The sequence below is a fragment of the Quercus suber genome, unplaced genomic scaffold (assembly GCF_002906115.3).
Source record: "Quercus suber isolate HL8 unplaced genomic scaffold, Cork oak 2.0 scaffold_352, whole genome shotgun sequence".
Taxonomy (NCBI): Eukaryota; Viridiplantae; Streptophyta; class Magnoliopsida; order Fagales; family Fagaceae; genus Quercus; species Quercus suber.
This window is the reverse complement of record NW_027069804.1, coordinates 708,068-728,548: the sequence shown is the minus strand read 5'-3', so window position 1 is coordinate 728,548 and position 20,481 is coordinate 708,068. Positions and strand designations below refer to the sequence as shown.

At 32.6% G+C, this 20,481-nt stretch overlaps 1 long non-coding RNA gene across 11 annotated transcripts; it reads left to right on the top strand.

Annotated features, from left to right (window-relative positions):
- The first annotated feature begins 9,155 nt into the window (after nt 1-9,155).
- On the top strand, nt 9,156-15,237 carry LOC136061786 (uncharacterized). Of its 11 annotated transcripts, none has more exons than XR_010623660.1 (10): nt 9,158-9,667; nt 9,916-10,014; nt 10,227-10,334; nt 10,521-10,600; nt 10,710-12,641; nt 12,785-12,814; nt 12,927-12,987; nt 13,237-14,466; nt 14,558-14,631; nt 14,814-15,237. It is a non-coding gene; the product is annotated as an uncharacterized LOC136061786 (long non-coding RNA). The 11 variants fall into 11 exon arrangements; XR_010623653.1 differs by having other exon boundaries at nt 9,159-9,667; nt 10,710-12,045; nt 12,563-12,641; nt 12,908-14,466; XR_010623655.1 differs by having other exon boundaries at nt 12,927-14,466.
- Nucleotides 15,238-20,481: the final 5,244 nt, after the last annotated feature.

The window sequence follows — 20,481 nt, the reverse complement described above, 5'->3', positions numbered from 1 at the left end:
TCAAGAGGTGATTAATATAAATCTATCCCAAGAAACAGTATATATCTCAAATAATTTGATAATTGCTACGTTGATGACATTTAAAATATATATATATATATATATATCAAAATTCCTTATAGCTATCAACCATGTTCTCTTTCTCTCTTTTTTTTTTTTTAATTTTTAATTTTTTATATGTTACATTATGTTGAATCAACCCTTTTTTTTTTTCTTTTTTCTTTTTTTTTCATTCTATTCATATGACCTTTTTTTAATTTCAATTTTTATGGGATAAAAACAAACACATTGATTAGATATCTTTAATCTCAATAAGATTTAAATGAATTATATTTCAAATGGAACTCTACCAATATATATAACCCTATATATCCTTTTTGGAGTGAAGCTTATTTCAATATGTGAATGCCTAAATCCCATGACAATGCAGGTATGCATTCTTTCTTCTTTTATTATTATTATTTTCATTTTGTTTATTTTCTTTAGTGTTATTATTGGTTTTTTGTTTTCATGTGATTTTAATTAATGAATTCAAAACATTCGAAAACATTGTCAAGTTTCTAAAAACTCCTTCTTTGTTTTTGTTTTTTTTTTTTTTAAATTGATTAGGTTTTGTGTATTGGTTGCCTTTTGTTTAAACTAATTTTCTTAGCTTTGATGTAATTTATATGCTTAGGGTTAGGGTCTTAGAATTAATGATTAAATATGGTTAGAATTAATAGATTAATTTTAACAATTTTCTTATTTGATTTTTATGTTACATCAAATTATCAAGATGTTTTACACGTGTATTCTTGAATTATCAACTTTAATTTTAATTTATAATGTTATCAAGATTATATTAATTTTAGATTTATCAATTGTTTAGTACGTGTAGGGACCCGTTTTGGACAGCCCAAGCCCAATGAGAATGGGATTGTGGGTTAGTGAGCCCAATTCAATGAATTTGTAGAGAATGGGTTAAAGAGTTGGGTTCTAGTTAGTGTTATAACGGCTAGGATGGATTGATAAGACAGTCATACAAGAAAAATGCATACAAAGTTCAGTTTCTTATGTTGTTCGAGGAGACCAAAGTTCTTATAGACTGAGGGAGAGAATTACAAGTGTTATTCTCCCCAATACAGTGTTCTTTCTTTTGTTCCCTCCCCCCCCCCCCCCAGATTATGGGGGGTCTTTCTCATTATATAGGTCCCTTCCGGTGATCCTGGCCTTACACCTGTTGGTCATCCGGACCTCCGTTTGAGTGTCTGTCCTATGAGACACCTCTTCTGGCCTTTTGTGAGTTGCGGTGGCCAAGGAGACACTGTTCAGAGGTCTTCTTCACATAAATGTGACCAAAAAAGCAATTGCAATGCATTTAATGCGAAGGTGACAGTCTTTCCTTTCGACATTTTTGTGTCCCCTCCCTTCTCGTGGGTTCATATGGCATGCTCCTAACACCAGTGCTTTCGTGGAGGTCCCTTCTTTCAATGGAGTACGCGTCTAGGCTGTTTCTACCATGGCCAAGGGGTAATCCCTCCTTGGACCGCCATTTACTTCCTTACTTCCTTGCTTGGCTCTGGACTAGATCTCCTTATGAATATCTGCCTTCTTTGGACAGGCCGACCTCCTCGGATTAGGCTTAAGGCCTAACACACGAATTTGGGCCTTTGTTCCCACAGTACGTTTTTTTTTTTTTTTAAATAATTATCAATTTAAAATTCAATTTGGAATTATCAATTTAATTTAGTCTTAGGAAGAAATCTTACTCCTTATTTTAGTGAGATAATTATTTACCCTTGATAATTTTTTCTTTTATCTTTATTGAATCTATTAAAATATATAATTATTTATACATTTATTCTATAAGCTTTTTCATAAAACCGTGCAACGCACGGGCCTATAACTAGATGTTTAACTAGATATGAATTTTTGCATCATTTATATATTAAAAAAAAAATCAACCACGTTCTCTTTTTCTCTTTTTTTATTTTTATTTATTTTTATTTTTTATTAGTGTTACATTGATTCTTCATCTCAAAGATGAGGCTTCCATTGCTACTATGGACAAGTATGTATCTCATGCAAACATATATGAACTCAAATTGCCTTTCAATATTTTGAATGCTTTATTATTTTGCTAGATGTGATTAGGCTCAAAAGTATATGCTTCATTATTTTTCTAGATCATTTAAATACACTAAAACTAAGTTAATAGGATTTATTTTATATAATTTATCAAACAAAATGAAATAAATTTTGTCAAGTATGATTTATTCATGTTGTTTCCTTTTTACTTTTTATTTTTATTTTGAATATCAGCATTTATTTATGTAAAGTGTGCATAGAATTATGTATCCATTTGCAACATTAATTAATATTTTTTTTTGCTAATTATTAGTATAGTTTTCTATTCCCTACAAATTCTTCATTAATCTTTTTATATTTTTGGTTTTAAATTGCAAAATTTTGGACCATCATTGTAAAATAGGTTTTTTTCCCCTTGCGATTATGGAACTTATTTGACTAAAGTAGTAAAATCAAAGTGGAAATGATAGCTCTTATAAAAAAAAAAAAAAAAAAAAAATTATTTTAAAGCCTGGTATTAAATGGTCATAGGCTCATATGCAATTTTACAATCTATATGGTTAATTTTTTTTTTTTTTAACTCGGTTTAATTTTTTTTCTTGATTTTGTTTTCTAGGTTTGTCATAAAAGATTCCAAGCATCCTAAGAAAGGTGTGTAATCTATATGTAGAGCTCTACAATTTTTTTTTCTTTTCATTTACACGTAGTGTCTCTCTTACAATTCAAACTATTCATTTTCTTTTTTGTTTCTCAAATAAATTTTGTATTATATGAATTGTGTATAAAATTGTGCAACGTACAGGAAGCAAAAGTTATGATAGGTTCTATAATTAGAACAAATTAAAGGTTATTATTCTTCGAATAGTTCTATCTCTTAAAAGTTGCCAATTTTTATAATACTATGTCTAAAGATTTTAATAAAATGAAATGATGAAGAAGAACAAGGATACTCTAAAAACATAGTGTACAAATAAGTATTCAAAGATTTTTCAAAGGAAAAAAATACTTCTAACATTTTTTAATCATTGATATTATTTTTAACAATACTTCAAGTCACTAACAAATTAGTACTTATTTTGTTATAATAATTATTAAAATATATAATTATTTACACATATATTTTATAAGTTTTTTTTCATAAAACTGTGCAATGCACAAGCCTATAACTAGTATATATATATAGCGGGACCTATAACTCGTCCTTAGCCAAAGAATCAAAAGGGTTTGATATCAATTAAATAGTCATAAAGTTATTGAAATAAATATATATAATCAATAGCTTTCTTTATATATATGTAATATAATATAACCGGATATCAAAAGTTGTCTTAGCCAAACTTTGTACGTTGAGAACAAAAAGAAAGGATCATAATGTCATGCATTTAATGACCCATTATTACAATACCTTTTCAAAAGTTTCTGAATATATGTTACAAAAATTGCTAGTTGTTTGCCCACTTTTTATTAAACCAAATAGTAAACATTTGTGTATATATGGTAATTTATTATAACATAAAATAATTCAGCAATAGCTGTACATTTAAGTGCTGAAAAATCTTCCATATATGATGTTATTATGTCATATTTAAATAAGAATGTTTGAATACAAAACATTTAGAATGGAAATATATATATATATTATTATATATATATAATATATATGTAATAAAACCAAATATGCTGGAAATTATGGTATTAATATCACGTTAATGTTCATAAATTTCCTGATTAAAACCATTGACAAAAACTATTCAAATTTTGAATTATATTTGAATTTCAAAATTTAGCAATCAACGTATCTGACATTAAGAGATAATTGATATACATAAATGAGTATTAAAATAAATATGATATTTTTTTTTTTATAAAATATCCAACAGTGTTCATGTTATAGTATCATTTTCCAGCCAACAACCTTTCTACATTAGCATAAAATTTAGTGATCACATATCATAGAAAGGGCCCTATGTTAGTTGGGGTCCCTTTCATCATGGTCTTTATCATCAACTGCCTTCCTCTGTGCTTGGCAACATTACTCCGCATTGGTGCTTGTTTGAATTGCCACCTGTAGTGGCTAGTGATTTGCTGATCAAAGAGCAGATTTTGGAGAGATTATTCATCAATCTAGTGGTTAGTGAATCACTGATCAAAGAGTATTATTAAGTAGCTATCCTTGTGGAGAAGTATTAGTCATCTTCGACAGTTTTGCTACATATATGAGGATAGTTGAATGTATCTTTTCATTTTGTCAGGAAAGTTGAATTTCCAATTTTCAGCATGTTGAGTACTGCATCGAATATTTCATTTCTTCTTCAAAGTTTATGATTTGAGCGTCTAGCTTTGTGCGACATTTTTTTTTTGGTGGATCAACTTATTTTTGCTACTTGGATTTGATTATAATCAGGGTGCTCTTTATACTTGTATTCCAATTAATATTGAGTAATTCTTTTCTTCTTATTCTTTTTTTTTTTTTTTTAACAACTAGGGATAAAGATGCTTACCATGACCTTTCCCAGATCTCGCAAAAGTGGGAGCTTTGTGTGCAGGTTAGAACTTTTATGATAATGAAAAAAATCCTCTTGAAATAAATTCGACATCTCAACAAATTGAAGGAATTTAAGCAATAAAAATCTTTTGCTTTTCAAATTAGTGAGCTTTTCTTGTAACATGTTGTATCTAGTGAACCATCTTGTCAATGATGTTTCCTGCTTTCTTATTAATACAATTGGAATATGTAGTGCACTGTCAATTTGTATAAATGAATTGTGTATTGCATGTGTCCCTCTCTTAGAAGTAAAATTAGTCTATTTGGAATTGCATGGTGCTAAAGTGAAATTGCAAATTCCAATTTTAAACTTGGTTTAATTTTTATTCTCTTAGATTTGAGATTGTTGGAACTTGCATAGAACTTATTAGCTCCATTTTATCCTTCTTTTATTTCTATGTGCTCCTATACAATACAGTATGGACAATCAAAAGTTATTGAAATTCAAGACAGTCAAAAAGAATTATTTTTAAGAAATTTTTCAACTAGAGTTCTGCATTCTGCAAGTAATCTTCTTATTATCAAATATCTTCTTAGGAGCATGGTTCTTGTACAAAATGCTACTGTGTTTTCCTGCATGTAAAATATGTTGCTCTTGGCTGGATTAACTTGAAGCCTAGACCATAGGTAAAACTTATCCAAAACATTCTATATAGCACGAAAAGATTCATCCCCTTGTCATAGTTTATGAATCCATTAGAAGCAGCAGTTCAAAGAAACATTGAAGTAAACAGTACATCTTGGGGACATTGTTGACCCTGCAATCGCTCTTTGAAATGGCTTTGGAAATACAATTGCAGTGAGCATATGACTACCCTTTTCCAATTCCCCTCTAAATAAAGGCTACTTGATTTGGACTAATGACATAATGACAAGTAACTAGCAACTTTGCTATTGCCTTTGTAGTTTGTACACAATATTGCAAGATGATATTGACATGAACTCAAGCATAAATGATTAACTAGGCCCCTCATATTTGGAGCTAGAGCCACCTTTGTTGCATTGATATCATAATTTACTTAATTGGAAGGAAAAAAGGGTTGTGTGAAATCAAACTGTGTGACGGTCACAGCAAGGAGCTTTCAAAACTTTAGTAAAAAGATAGTATTTTTAGTCTCTTCCCTATAAATTTCTCTGGCCATTTAAGTTTTTGAGGTTCAAAAATAGAATAATAAGGCAAATATTGTATTTATTTTTTTTTTTTTGGTTCATTTAATTTTTACAATAGGCCTTGTAACAAAGAAGTCTCTTGCAATAGGAAAGGATTTCTCTTCAAGTTGCCATCTTCTTGAAGGTTTTGCCATTTATAAAAAAAGTTTTGAAAGTTTCTATTCATTTTATAATTTTTCAAAGGTGCCATGGTAGACTATTGTAAGTTCAGTACAATAATATGTTGTATTTGATAATCTACCCTCACCCAAAACATTTCCAAATGAGTTGAAAACTTTCATCCTTGTTAACATTTTTGCCATAACCCATGCATTTGCTGCAAATATTTAGCGGTCTATGTGCTGTGTTCATTATCTTTCCCACAAGGACATGCCTTAACATCTTTTACAATTCAAAAAATGAAGACCCTTATTATGTGAGTGAGTCTGTTTAGTAGATATCAAGCCCCATAAGATTTGGTGTTTTTTGTCAAGTTTTGTAGCCATTAGTATGCCATTGCCAGTTAATGTTTTGAGTTTTTTTTTTTTTTTTCCATTGTGGGAATGTTTTTTTTTTTTTGAGAAACAAACACACACACACACACACACACAAGGGAGAAGGAAAGGGGGTTCTAACACAAAGGCACACCACAACTCCACTCAAAAGCCATGGTAATTTTTAAGGGAGGGTGGGGCAAGTTATACTACACACAACACACTCTCTTAAGCAATGTGGGACAATTATCCTTTTTTTTTTTTTAGAAACAAACACACACACACACACAAGGGAGAGGGAAAGGGGTTCTAACTCCCATTGTGGGAATGTAAAATTAGTAAATAAATCGGAAAATATTCTAAGATATTTAAGCAAATCAATCATTTTTATTATGTTTTTGGTATTTGTTTTTCAAATTCAGTGAGCTCTAACCTATTCCATCTAGTGAAACATCTAGCCAATATTGCAATGATGTTTCTTGCTATTTATCTACCAATATATATTTGATAAAAGGCATCGTTTGCATTTTATCCCATAAAATTATAGGACATGGGACATAACAATAGAAATCAAAATTTGGGGTAGTAGGTCTTTCCAAAGTACACAGTTTTGTCAAAATTAATCTTGTAACAGTCAGACTGCATTGGAACCCATTTTCTTTGCTATTGAGAATCACTATATGTATGTGGGTTGTCTTCGAGTTATATATGAGCTTTGTAATCCTCATAGAATCTGGTTGCATCTTGTATAATGATCAATGTTTGCACTTCACTAACCGCATATATGTGTACGTGTGTTTCAATGGTACCAAAGCTGGCCATGCAAGAACAACAAACTTCTCCAACTCTTCTTTGTTACAGTTCCCAACCTCATTTGCAAACACCATTGTAAAATATTTTTGGGTATTTTGGCATATCTTCTGTATACTTATTGGACACCAACCACCTATGCTCCCCTTGATGGAGGACATTGCCACAAGGTGGGAAGGATTGTTTCATTGTCTTGCACACAACTACAAAACCCATTTTCAGCACATCATCAACAACAGTCATAAATTTTCCTTAGTGGGCAAGGTGTCTTGAATAGCCCTCCAGAATGTGGTGTGTAACCTACCTTAGATAATATTTTCTTAAAAAGTTAGACTTTCTAAATAAAGCCAATAATTTAGCATAGATAGAGTAGAGTACCATAAACCAAAAGTTAGGTCTTATATAAGTTATTGTCATATGATTCAAAAAAGTTTTATGCTTTCTATAACATGCTTTTCTATATAGCACACTTTTTAAATATAACAAAATTACTAACATAATGTCCTAGGTGAAACTCTCTATATCAATTATCAAAGTTTAATAATTTTAAAATTACAATTTTGATTAAAATCCTATTACTAGTTTTTTTTTTTAAAATAAAAAATAAAAGTAGTTTGCTTATTTATTTATTTATTTATTTTATAGCGTTTTGGTTTTTGGTATAGACAGTTAAAACCCTAGATCTCTAGTTTTAAACAATTTGCTTATTTATTTAAAACTATTTTAATCATGTAAAAAAAAATTGTTTAATAATAAAATTGGGTTATATATGTTGTGTTTGTGATGTGTTACACAAGTGTTCCATATACACAACATGCTTTCATAATGCAAAATAAATAATTTAAAATTACTAACACCTTTGTTCTAAATGAGAGTCTATTACAAGTTTGAAAGTGAGACTCTATTATGTGCTTTTTTTCAACTTATTTTTATAATTATCTAATCATATATATAAAATTGAAACCTTTACCATTTTGTTAACTTTTTAATAGTTGTTAGATAAGACTTTGATACTTCACAAGTTTACACATCATTTTTTTAATTATATATGGGAAATGTTAATAAATACCCTAAGGGTATTGGTTTAGGAACTATTTTAAGATACTTTTTATAAGGAAAAAAAATTTAATTGTTTTGACGTCTTTTTACATTTCCCCCAAAAGTGATGTCAAAATTTTCCTAAATTGTTTATTAACAATTTCCCTAAGAGCACCCATTAACAAGACCCATTATATATTTTTTAATTGAGTTTAAACTCGATTTTATATTTAAGCACTCCATTTGAATATTATCAAATCATATTTTCATTAAATGTTAGAATAGATGGTTCCATATTCAAAGTCATTGTCAATCATAGTAAAAGCTTATTATAATTATCATAATTATTAGATTTCATATTCATACAAAAATAAAAGAGACAAACAATCATATTTTGATAAAAATATATTGTGTGTTACATGAATTACTCACTAGTTAATTTATTGTTTTGGGTAAATAAAAATTTTTAAAGCACACTTTTTTTATTATAGATATTTTTGTGCTTGTATAAAAAAAATAAAAAATAAAAAGAAAGAAAAAGCTCAACCATGTATAATGAAAGTTTGTGGGAAAAATAATGGGCTTCTTTAAATTATTCAATATTAGAGGGCTTCTTTAAATTTAAAAAATAGATTGGACCGGTTTCTAGCTTCCCCCCACCTTTTTTTTTTTTCATGTATCATTTGATCTTGAAGATTCATCAAGGAAACTTTCAATTTTCAAGGTTAAAAGGAATGAAGATACGAACAATCCTTATAGCTAGTGTAGGGGGTAATTTGGTTAACTTCACTTGTGATGCTCTTGTTTCAAAACTCAATTATTTACGGACATTAGATTTGAGTGAGTTAAATCTAAGTGTAATGCCACATTCAACTGAAGAATTGAAACATTAAAGATACCTTGATCTTCCTAAAAATGAAGATATTGAGTTCCTCCCTAATTCCATTACCAAACTGCTATATTTGCTGACATTAAAACTCGGTGGTTGTAGCTCGCTTAAAGAATTACTGCGGGGCTTAAGAAGGTGGTCAATCTTAGGCATTTAGACGTTAGTAATTGTGTCAAATTGACGCATACGCCCCTTGGACTTGGGCATCTTATTTCGCTTGATATATACTACCTCTGTTTTTCGTGAGGCAAAAGGCTACGTCTGGCGGTGGACTAAGTGAATTGAAGCAGCTGAGCAATCTGAGAGGAAGACTTGAGATCAAATATTTGGGAAATGGAAGAGATGATATGGCAGAATGTAAAGCCACAAATATGAAGGGGAAACTCACAACATCTTCAAGAGCTGGAATTATGGTGGGATGAAGAGTGGGATGGTGGAGGAATTCAGATGATAATCATCTCTTGCTTCCATCATTTTCTCCTTCTCTTTCTCATTTACAGATTATCGAATGCCCTAACTTGACTTCCATGCCCCTAATTCCCGATCTCGCTTCTTTAAAATCGTTAGATATTTCTGGTTGTCCCCTCTTAAGGCAAAGAGGCAAACCGTGAAAATTGGCCCATCCATCATTGCTCATTTCCCAAATAATCCAGCAAGAAAAAACAATTTATTCAGGTATATATGCATCTATCTTTTTATAATCCCAAATTCAAAATCAACTACTGCTTTTTTAGGGTTTTTATGTTTTGGACATCTTCTAAAACTTTCAGCTTCTTTCTTATGCTGAACTAAACCAATTTAATATTAGGATACTGTAATCCATCCTTTTTTTTTTTTTTTTTTCTTTCTTTTAATTCTATTGATTTATATGTTTGTACCTAAAAGCATGTTGATAATATGATGTGTGTATGGTTGCTTCTTAGTTATTGCAGAATCTGAGTTAGAATCAGAGTCGGTTTGTTTACTTCCGGAGGAGGAATTAATCTAGCAACTACCATTGCAGGATTTAGCCTATTTTGCAGGTATTTCATTGTTTCACTCTCTTTTATTTGTTTATTTTTTCTTTTTTGGGGGTCTATATATCTATTAAGATTAATTTTAAAATTCTCATTTGAACTATTGATATATAGAAAATAACTAATGGTTTAATTACTGCTTTTGAAGGGATAATTGTTGAATTCTTTCTTTCTTTTTCTCATAATTTTTAAATTTTTTTTCATTTTTTATTTTGGAGACTTTGTTTTAGTCAGAAGCAGAACAAAGATTGAGGTCTACCGATGTAGACATTTACAAATCTGGAGATAATATTTATCTATGTTGGCGCAAGGTCAAGAACTCAGTGGTAATCATTTGTTTCCCTTTTTTTTGGGTCAAAACTCTAATAAGACGCATGATTTCTTCAAGTTATTAGGAGAATAAAAAAGGATAACTGTTCTATCATTTGTTCTTTTATTCTAACGATTTATATCTTTTCATCTAAACTTGTGTTAATGAAATGACATATATTGTTGCTTGTTCATAATTGCAGAATCATAGCAAATTTCTTAGAACTTTGAAGGGCGCACTTGACCAGGCAGCTAACATGGCAGGAATTAGCTTACTAAACTGGTATTTTGGTGGTTAATTTTTTTTTTTTTTTGGGTATAAAAGTTTCCAACGTATATTTGCTTACTAATACTTTATTTGCTTCCTCACATGTCGAATCGTTGATTTGAAGACTGACTTTGAAGTCAGAGAAGAACTAGAGAATGACTGAATGAGTCTAATTCGTTCATTCGTGTGCAAATTCAACAGTGATTGAATTTTTATCTGTTACTCAATTGAAAATTACCAATTAAGATTTTTCTTTTTGCTTGACTACCAATTAAGATTAGAGGATGCTGTTATTTTTGTTACCGTGTCCATTTTTATAGAATAGGTTGTTCTGCTCAAAACAAAACCCAAGTTTAAGAACGTTTGGTTTTTCCATCGGTTGGTAATTTGGCACTTGCTCTCTCTCTCTGCTAAAGCCGTGGTCCTTGCTTCTTGAATTTTGGCTGTGGAGACAAAATTCAAGAACCTGCCCTGTTCAAAACTTTCTGGCCCTAAAATCGTTTAACAAGTAGTGTACTCAATGGTAATCATCTTCTCTCTATCTTTTAAAATTTAGGCAAATCTCTTTCTGTTTTGTTTCCTTTCTGTATGTTCAAAGGCCTGCTGTTGCACAGGAAGGATAGAGTTTATATCTTTGTACCTACAATTGACTCAATGGTGATGTACTTGGTTGCTTCGATGACAATTGCAGAAATAGAGAAACTTTTACTACTTGAGGGGAGTGTCTACCATGCCAACTAACAATGCCAGAGTTATCTTATTAAATGGATTCTGTTTGGTCAATTATTTTCTTTATATATAAGCTTAAAACATGTTCTTATATATACTAGAAATTGATTTCCACAATGCCATTGGGTAATTGGTAAACAACTAATGAATTATGTAGTTTATGGGTTGAGACAATAAGGCTGAATATTTTTTTCTTTTTCCAAATGTTTCTGGAGAATTCATTTAAGTCAAAAGTATAAAATGAGATAGAGTCTAGTTGGTTTATTTAGTATAGTGTGTCTGGACATGCACAAATCCAATGGTAAATTATCTTACAGATTTTAGAATGCCCTATTTTTCTTACTCCTTTATGTATTATTTTATGGTGGGTTATTAATGCTCAAAGCAGCATCCAAGCTTAGGAACTTTTCATTTTTTGTGGTTGGTTTTTTCTCTATTTGTCTACCTCCTAAAGCCCCTTTAATTCTTTACTTTTTGTTGTGCAGACTCTGTTTGAATATTGGGCAACATTGCACATGTTCTTTTCTCTAATATCTCCATGTCCTTTTATTTGCTTCTTTTCTACCGAACTGTATCTGATACTTATTTGACAGGCTTTTGCAATTGGTTTTTGTATCAAGCAATACATAGACCAAGTGAAATCTGGCACTTCTTGACCATGAGTTACAATTGTTCAAGAGGGCGAATCCTGACTACAATGCCTGGGGAAATGGGTTGGAGCTATTATCCATGTAAACTATCTTAATATTTTACTTAAAAAAGGTCACTAATTATCACCTTGTATGTAGTCCTTGAGAAGAATAATGCCTTTTTCTCAATTTCATTTTCTAAAGCTTAATGTGCATCAAAAACACCAATATGCTTTAGAGTTAAAGGTTGCAAAATTAGAGGGACGACTTTTACTTTATGCATCATTTGATAGGCGAGAAAGAGCAATATGGCAAAAGAGGGTTTTGACATCATTTGGTATATGGTAGACAAAACTACTTGATTTGGCTTTATAATTTTTTTTTAATAAGTTTGCATTTTGTAACACAAAAAGGGGCACAACCCTGGTACACCAGATGTGTACAAGAGATTTAATATTCTTAATTCAATTATTTAGCTCAAATCATGTGTGAATTTCATGTTTCTAAAATGTGTGATGAATACTTTGCCAATTTTTTTTTCTCAAACTCTCATAAACATCTTTCAAGAGCTTTCAATTATGTTGAATTTCTAAATTATGTGTTTCTGTATATAAAACAGAGGAGAGTGTGGCATTGAAACCAAAAGGATTTTCAAAGATGTTTCTACAAAAATCAGGCATCATCTTTCTATAGATTGAGTAATACGCCTCTCACTTCCTTAATTTAGTTTCATATTTATGATAATTTTTGTAACAAACAATTTTGTCTTTTCAAAAATTTGCTTGCAAAGTTATTTTTGTAACTATAATATTTTTTAACTGGTGAATTCCTAATTTTGTAGTTTTCTCTTTTGGTGCAGTCTGGAGTACAAGTAGGTGACTAAACCCATTTAATCTTACATTAAAAGCATGAGCATGTGACATAATCTGCAAAAGTCTTTACAAATTTTTATAATTTTTTTCAGTTGATAATTTCAAGTGCAGGGAAAACTTGTGCTTGCTCCACTGATGGAGTTTGAGACTTCCACAACAAAGAACCTCTTCAGTATGTTCTGTTATCTCTACATTAGCATGGTTTTAGTCATCTTTGAAGTGGTCTTTCAATTCTTCTTAAGGCTGCTCAGGATACCACAATATTCCAAGCCATGGCAATTACATAGATGAGACTCACAAACAACGAACCTGAAACTTTTATACACATGCGATGGATTTCCTTTTGTGCTGATGCTAGGTGTGTGTTTCATGTTCTAGTATCAGTTTCCCAAATCCCAATAATATTCGTTCTCTTTTGCAGTTTGGATGGAGGCCACTGTGTTGTCTTTGAAGTGTGAAATGTGAAGATGATCCATATTTTTGTGTATTTTGGAGATTAGGGAATATGAGCATTTTCTGGAAGGGACTAGAATTAGGGAGAGAGATTATGTCCCTGGTTGACTTCCATTCAAATGAAATACCTTGTTTTTTTACCTGAATTCTCCTATCAAATTTTGTTCCTATTGGAGAATGTTGGAATTTCCTTCATAGCTAATATTGCCGCTTGGTGAAATTATCAATCAATGAAGAGTTGGTTACCAAAGCTTCATCCTTCCATATGCCCTGTAAAAGCAAATTTTCAGAAGCCATGAGATCTTAAATATTCCTCACAGCAATTGAAGTTAAAGTCAACTGTAAGAAAAGAATTCCAGAAGAGCTCAACTTCCCTCCCTTGCCCCTCTCTGGTTATATTGATGAGAATTCTTATGTTCTAGGGTCATATGAATTTTACTCTGCATTTAGTTAGGATGTTATGCCCTTCCTAGATTTTGGATCCTTACTACTTGAAGTATGAGTGTATTCCTTCAAAATTTCTGAAGGGTAGGTTGTCCATTGTCCCATGTATGGTTTTAACTGCTTCACTTAAGGTCAACTTTGTGTAAAGTTATTTATTCTTATATCCAAAATATTCTTTTTTACATATTTATTTGGCCCTAGAGCATGTTATTCACAAATTTTACATATTTTAAAGCTTGATATAAACGTTAACAATTCTTCTGGTAATGTCCTACCTGCTATGATTATAGTATTTCTGAATCACTGATACCTTGTCTTTAGAGCAAAATTTACTTCTTTATTTTTTGTCAGATTTAAGTAGTTTTATTTCATTCATCCTTGAAGAAGGCTGGAAAAATTCAGTGCAACTCTGAAATGTCAAATGTGTATTTCCATTTAAAAAGAAAAAAAAAATCTAATGAGAAGAGGGAAATCACCACAATACAATTCCCTCTTATTTTCCTCTCTATTTACTCTACTACTACCATTGAGATTTAATTGTATTGAATAATTCACTCCTTTTCCCTTCTTGCCTATCTCATCTCCTGACCTGACCCTCTCGAACTTTCCATTACTTTGACAGCAAGAGCTTCTTCCTTTGCAATATTTTTACTGGAGTTGTTCACCTATTAGAATGGTTTCGTTTAACTGTTTTTGTTTTCCTCAATGTCCTAAGGAGAGCAATTGTTTTGGGTTAATAGAGTGGCAAATAGAGGTAGGCTATAATATTCTTGAGCAAAATGATAAAAGTATATGAAAATTGGTCAATATTTGATTTGATATTTTAGCTATTGTTTCCTTTGCAGATGACGGTTCCACTAATACAACCCATCTCATAACTCCTTTTTTTGTGAGAGATGAGCCTACATGTTTCTTTGTGGTAAATTTGGCAATTCCTTTATATTTTTTGGTATCTGGGTTTTTTAGTTTGGATTTTTTTAATTATCATGTCTCCTTACATTGTGGAGTGAAAAATTGGTTTAATGCATAATCTTATTTGTAGACTATAGGTAATTGAAGACAATAACATGTTTCTCAATCTCCTTTCTTATTGTTTGTTAGGGATGATGGCCTTTATATGGGCATGTAGTTCCCCATTGAAAGGTTATCGAGTATTCGAGTGGAGACTACAACACTAAGCTAACAAAGGGAAATTTACATTAGTCCTGAATCTAGCTATAATAAAGAAGATATCTAAGATCACATAATGATGTCGACTGATTAGTTTTGTCCTGTTGAGGAAGTATTAGTCATCTTCAAATGTTTTCGTAGAGAAATGAGGACAATTGAATAGATCAAGTCATTTCATCCAGAATGCTAAATTCTCAATTCTCAACGTGTTGAAAACTGTTGTCAGCTTATTGGGTTCCTTTTGCGATTATAACTAGGGTGCTCTTGGTACTTGTATGCCATTGCCAATTAATGTTTTGAATGTTTTTTTTTTCTTGTGGGGATGGAAACATTGGAAAGAAATTTTACATGACTACAAGCCTAAGAAATTGAAGCAAAACAATCATTTTTATTCTGTTTTTGGTATTTGTTTTTCAAATTCTGTGAGCTCTTACTTGTTCCATCTAGTGAAACATCTTGCCAATGATGTTTCTTGCAATCCATCTATCTACATTATGTTTGAAAAATTGCATAATTGCTTTTTATCCTATAAAATTATTGGACATCTGACACAATAGAAAGCAAAATTTGGGGTAACTGATCCTTCTAATGAACACAGTTTTGTCAAAATTAATATTGTACCATTCAGGCTGCACTGGAATCCCTTTTTTTGAGAATCACTATGTATCTAGGTTGTCTTCGAGGAATGAGCTTTGTAATTCTCACAAAATCTGGTTGAATCCTAAAGAATGGTAGATGTTGGCACTTAACTAACCCCATGTGTATGTGTGTTTCAATGGTATCAACTACCAAAGCTGCCTTGCAAGAACAACAAACTTATCCAACTCTTCTTGGCTGTAGTTCCCAATCTCGTTTTCAAACACTGTTAAAAAATATTTCTGGGTATTTTGGCATCTTCTGTGTACTTATTGGGCCAACTGCCTATGCTCCCCTTGATGAATGACATTGACACAAGGTGGGAAGGACTGTCTCATTGTCTTGCACACTACACAATTCATTTTTAGCAAATTGTCAACGCTAATTATAAATTTTCCCAAGTGGGAAGGGTGTCTTGATTCTGAATAGCCCTCCTAACTCCGGTGTAACCCATTTTTTTTTTTTTTATATATAGATCTAATGAACCGAAATGGACTGCAGTATAAAATTTAATTCCTTATGTTACCTGATAGGTCACAATCTGAATGACCTTTTGTGATTAAACCAGTTAATTAATTAGTCAAGTTGTTAATTAATCAATTAATTATGCAATTGCGTGGAAGCACAAACAAATCACCAATAAACTAATTAAGCAGCAGAAAATAAATAACACGGTGATTTGTTTACGAATGGGGAAAACCCTAACGGCAAAAACCCTACCGGGTGATTTTTAGGTCACCACTCCCGAAACTCCACTATTATCAAATTAAGCGATTACAAGTAAAGGAATCCCAAGTACTTTACCAACCTACAGTTGAACCCTTACCCCAATACCCAATTGGACTTGATCTGTAGCGACAGTTCCCACCTTTGATGTACGGCTCCCAAGTACGTGACTAATCAATGCGCGAATCCTAGTATGCAATTTCTAAACACCAACTAAGGAGGAGAGGTTGGCTGCAAAGTTCTTCAGTTCATCCTTTATGATGAATAACAGGAAGATGCTTGGTTACAAAACCATTCGATGCAAATACACAGCAACTTCTTCAGAGAAGATGAACAAGGTCAAGAATTTCGTCTTTTGATCACAATTTGCTTGAACAGAAATTGCTTAATGCTTTCACAACTTGTGTATCATTTGATGGCTCTTAAAACAATCCTTTTATATGTTTAAGGTTAGAAGAAAAGAAGGCCCAAAAGCATATTCACGGATCCCAAGGAAATCAGATTAGAAAATCTGAAATTATAAATCTCAACAGATAGTAGGTGTCGAGGTAGCTATCAAGCAGGTGTCGAGTTTTAATGAAATTGCACTTCAGCTTGCTTTTTCTTGGACAGACTTGATGACTTCAACACTTGACATTGAAACCTTGTTTCTTGAAGTATTAAAAACACCTAGAACTACCCAATTACAAGTAGAGTGCGTTTTGTCAAAGGATTTAGCCAATTTACATAAATAAGTGACATATGTATATAATTAGTGAAAACACATATGTCCTAACAATCTCCCCCTTTGGCAATCCGTGACAAAACCACAACAAACAAATGAACATATGAGAGAAGTCATAAATCACTCAACTCATTATTCACTTGTTGAATACAATAAAATCTATCCTAACACAAACTCTTAAAAAACTTTGTAAGAAGAGAGTTTATGGCAAGTAGACTTTAACAACTTGTATTTTTCTTGGACAGACTTGATGACTTCAACACTTGACATTGAAACCTTGTTTCTTAAAGTATTAAAAACACCTAGAACTACCCAATTACAAGTAGAGTGCGTTTTGTCAAAGGATTTAGCCAATTTACATAAATAAGTGACATATGTATATAATTAGTGAAAACACATATGTCCTAACAATCTCCCCCTTTGGCAATCCGTGACAAAACCACAACAAACAAATGAACATATGAGAGAAGTCATAAATCACTCAACTCATTATTCACTTGTTGAATACAATAAAATCTATCCTAACACAAACTCTTAAAAAACTTTGTAAGAAGAGAGTTTATGGTAAGTAGACTTTAACAACTTGTATTTCTGAAACACTTTAAACAAAACTCATCAAGGCATCTTGTGTAAAACAGAAACAATAGATTGCATACAAGTATAATGAACATGTGTATAAAGATAGAAAAGAAACAACACATGAAGAGAGAGGTGAAAGAAACATACATCCATATATATAAAGAAGTATAAGTATAATGTATGTAAAACTGGTCAAAAGACCTCATATACAAGATCAATGTATCTATAAAGAATAGAAAAGAAATGATACATCAAAACCTCACTACATCCCTCAAAATATCAACACTCCCCCTATCAAAATGTTCTATATTAACTCTCCCCCTAAGATGACTACTCTCATAACCCAAAACAACTTTCCCTTTTTGTCACGAGTGACAAAAGGTAGAGTGTCATGTAGACATCTCATCAGTAGAGCTAGCATCTCTATCATCATCATCATCAACATCCTCATCCTCAAAATCTGAAGCTGCTGGAGTAGGTGGTAAAGGAGTAGCCTCTAGAGCAAAACCACCCATGGTCGCTTACCGTCGTGCAATACGACTAACACGAACATTCACCTGATACAACTCAACAGAGAGTGTATCAAGGCGAGTGTCCATGCACTGTAGCTGCGCCATAATGTCTCCTAGAGATACATCGCCCGTAGAGGAAGAAGGAGCAGATGTAGATGGAGCTGATCTGGATGGAGCTGAACGGGAAGGAGTGGAATCCGTCTGTCGTGACCTAAAATGCGCCTCACTACGTTTTACGGTAATGGCATCTATGGCACATATGTGTGTGAAGTGGTTGGACACAGGAAAGAGAATAGAAAAATGGCGTAAGATCCTCGTGATAGCGGAAGGAAAGATGAGCTTATCACGGGACACCGAGTCAAAATGAACATCTATAATAGAAAGAATAAAGTGAGAAGGAAAATCTATAGTAAGATGCTCTAACAGAGATAACAAAAATCGAGCACGAGACTCTGTGAGGGAGTTGTAGTGAGAGAGTGGATGGAGTACAAAAGTCATCACCATATTAAGAAATCTAGGACATTTAGCAAAATGCCTACATGATGTGTACTGATGCTCTCCCCAATCAGCTGGGCACTGACAAAAGGCAGAAATGAGCTCATCTTTTGACACAGTCCTCAGACACTCACAGGAAGGGTTATCAGGAAAATCTATCCTAGGAACCCTAAGCACATCCGCAACTAACTGTGGTGTGACAGGTATGCACGTACCTCGAACACGAGTGAAAAAGAGAGGTACTGAACGATCTATCCCGTGCATGTTAGAGTAAAACTCCTGAATCAGCATGAGAGGGCAAGTGACTGGGACGTCACACAGTGACTCCCATCCTCTACTGTGAATGACAGAGGGAAGGTCAGTGTTGGCGAAGTCTGCCAGAATGACTTGGCGTTCCGAATGAACACCTCGTCGAGAAAAGTTCTCCGAAAATGCCTTGTGGGCATCTCCACCACGGAATCAAAGGTTAAGAGGAGCAGAGTCAGAAGAAGATGAAGCTCCAGAACACAGAGGGTTCCGAGCTGAAGTGGATTTACGTTTGGGTGCCATAGACACTACTAACGTAAAAGAATGAGAAAGAGATAGAGAGGGAGACAATTAGAAAAGTCCAAACACAGTTCATATATATCAAATATATTGAACAAAAAGTCGTATGCATGGGCATGTGACATGCAAATTGAAGAACATCATGGGCTCAGCCCAATCCAATCCTACCAGCACACAAACATAGAGCATACATCTAAATGCATGTAAATATCATTCTAATGCACATGAAATGCAATGTATGACATTTTGAAGACATTTAAGTGAAAACCCAACCCAAAATTTTAAGAAAAACTCATCAATTTTGAAAAACCCCAAAAATTTTCAAAAATCCTAAAAACTAGGTTTCAAAGCATGAAATGCATGAAAAAGGAAGGGAAAAATGAATTTACCAAGTGATTGAAACCAAGGGAAGACCGAAAATGAAGTGGGTTTGAAGATTTGAGTGAGAAAAGGGTGAATGGGAGATGAACCGCCTCGGACAGATCGAGAGAGAGCGAGTGAATGAGAGAAAAATCGCGACTGAGCTTTATATAGACACCTCAGTAAATCTCGATAGCTGAGGTGTCGAGAGGTATCGAGGAAGCTGTCGAGGAAGGTGTCGAGGATTTAGCCGTCGACAGCTGAATTTATCGAGAGGTGTCGAGGTGTAAGAACTAGTTTCAAAGAACAGAAGCTCGATCGATCGACCAGGTATCGAGGAGGTATCGAGAAGACAGGAACTTTCTCGATCAATCCATCAAGTGTCGAGACAGGTGTCGAGATTGCGATAAGAAAAGACTTGATAATCTCCACAGGTATTGAGGAGGTGTCGAGCCAGCAGTTAAAAGTAGTTTTTTAAGAAGAGAAAAATACACACGTGAATGCAATCCAACATACACCTTAACCAAAGATCCACTCAACATATAAAGCTCTCAAAATCATCTCTCAATCAAAAATTTAGCACTTGGATCCTCAAAAACACACACACACATTAAACAAGTCTAACCAATTTTATTTTTTAAAACAAGTTAAGACGGTTTAGTGAGCATACATTAGCACATGTAAACCCTTTGTGATGGCCAAATCACATTGTACCTGCACATGTATCAAAAGTAGCAAAGAATATTGCGGGTTGTGTGTGAAAAACATCGCAAGATTGCATATGTGTATACATATTATGACGATCTGAGATATGAGAAAATAACTTTAACTCACACACAATCATAACTGTTTGATGGGGACTATCACCTTCAAGGTACATCCTATAACTCCCACATCTCCTAAAAAACATGCTTGCAACTATATTTAAAGCATTTTTTATCTTTTTATTTTTTTTTATTTTTTTTGCATATTTTCTTTTATTTTAGCATATCATACATGGACATATAAAAGAGAGAAAAGA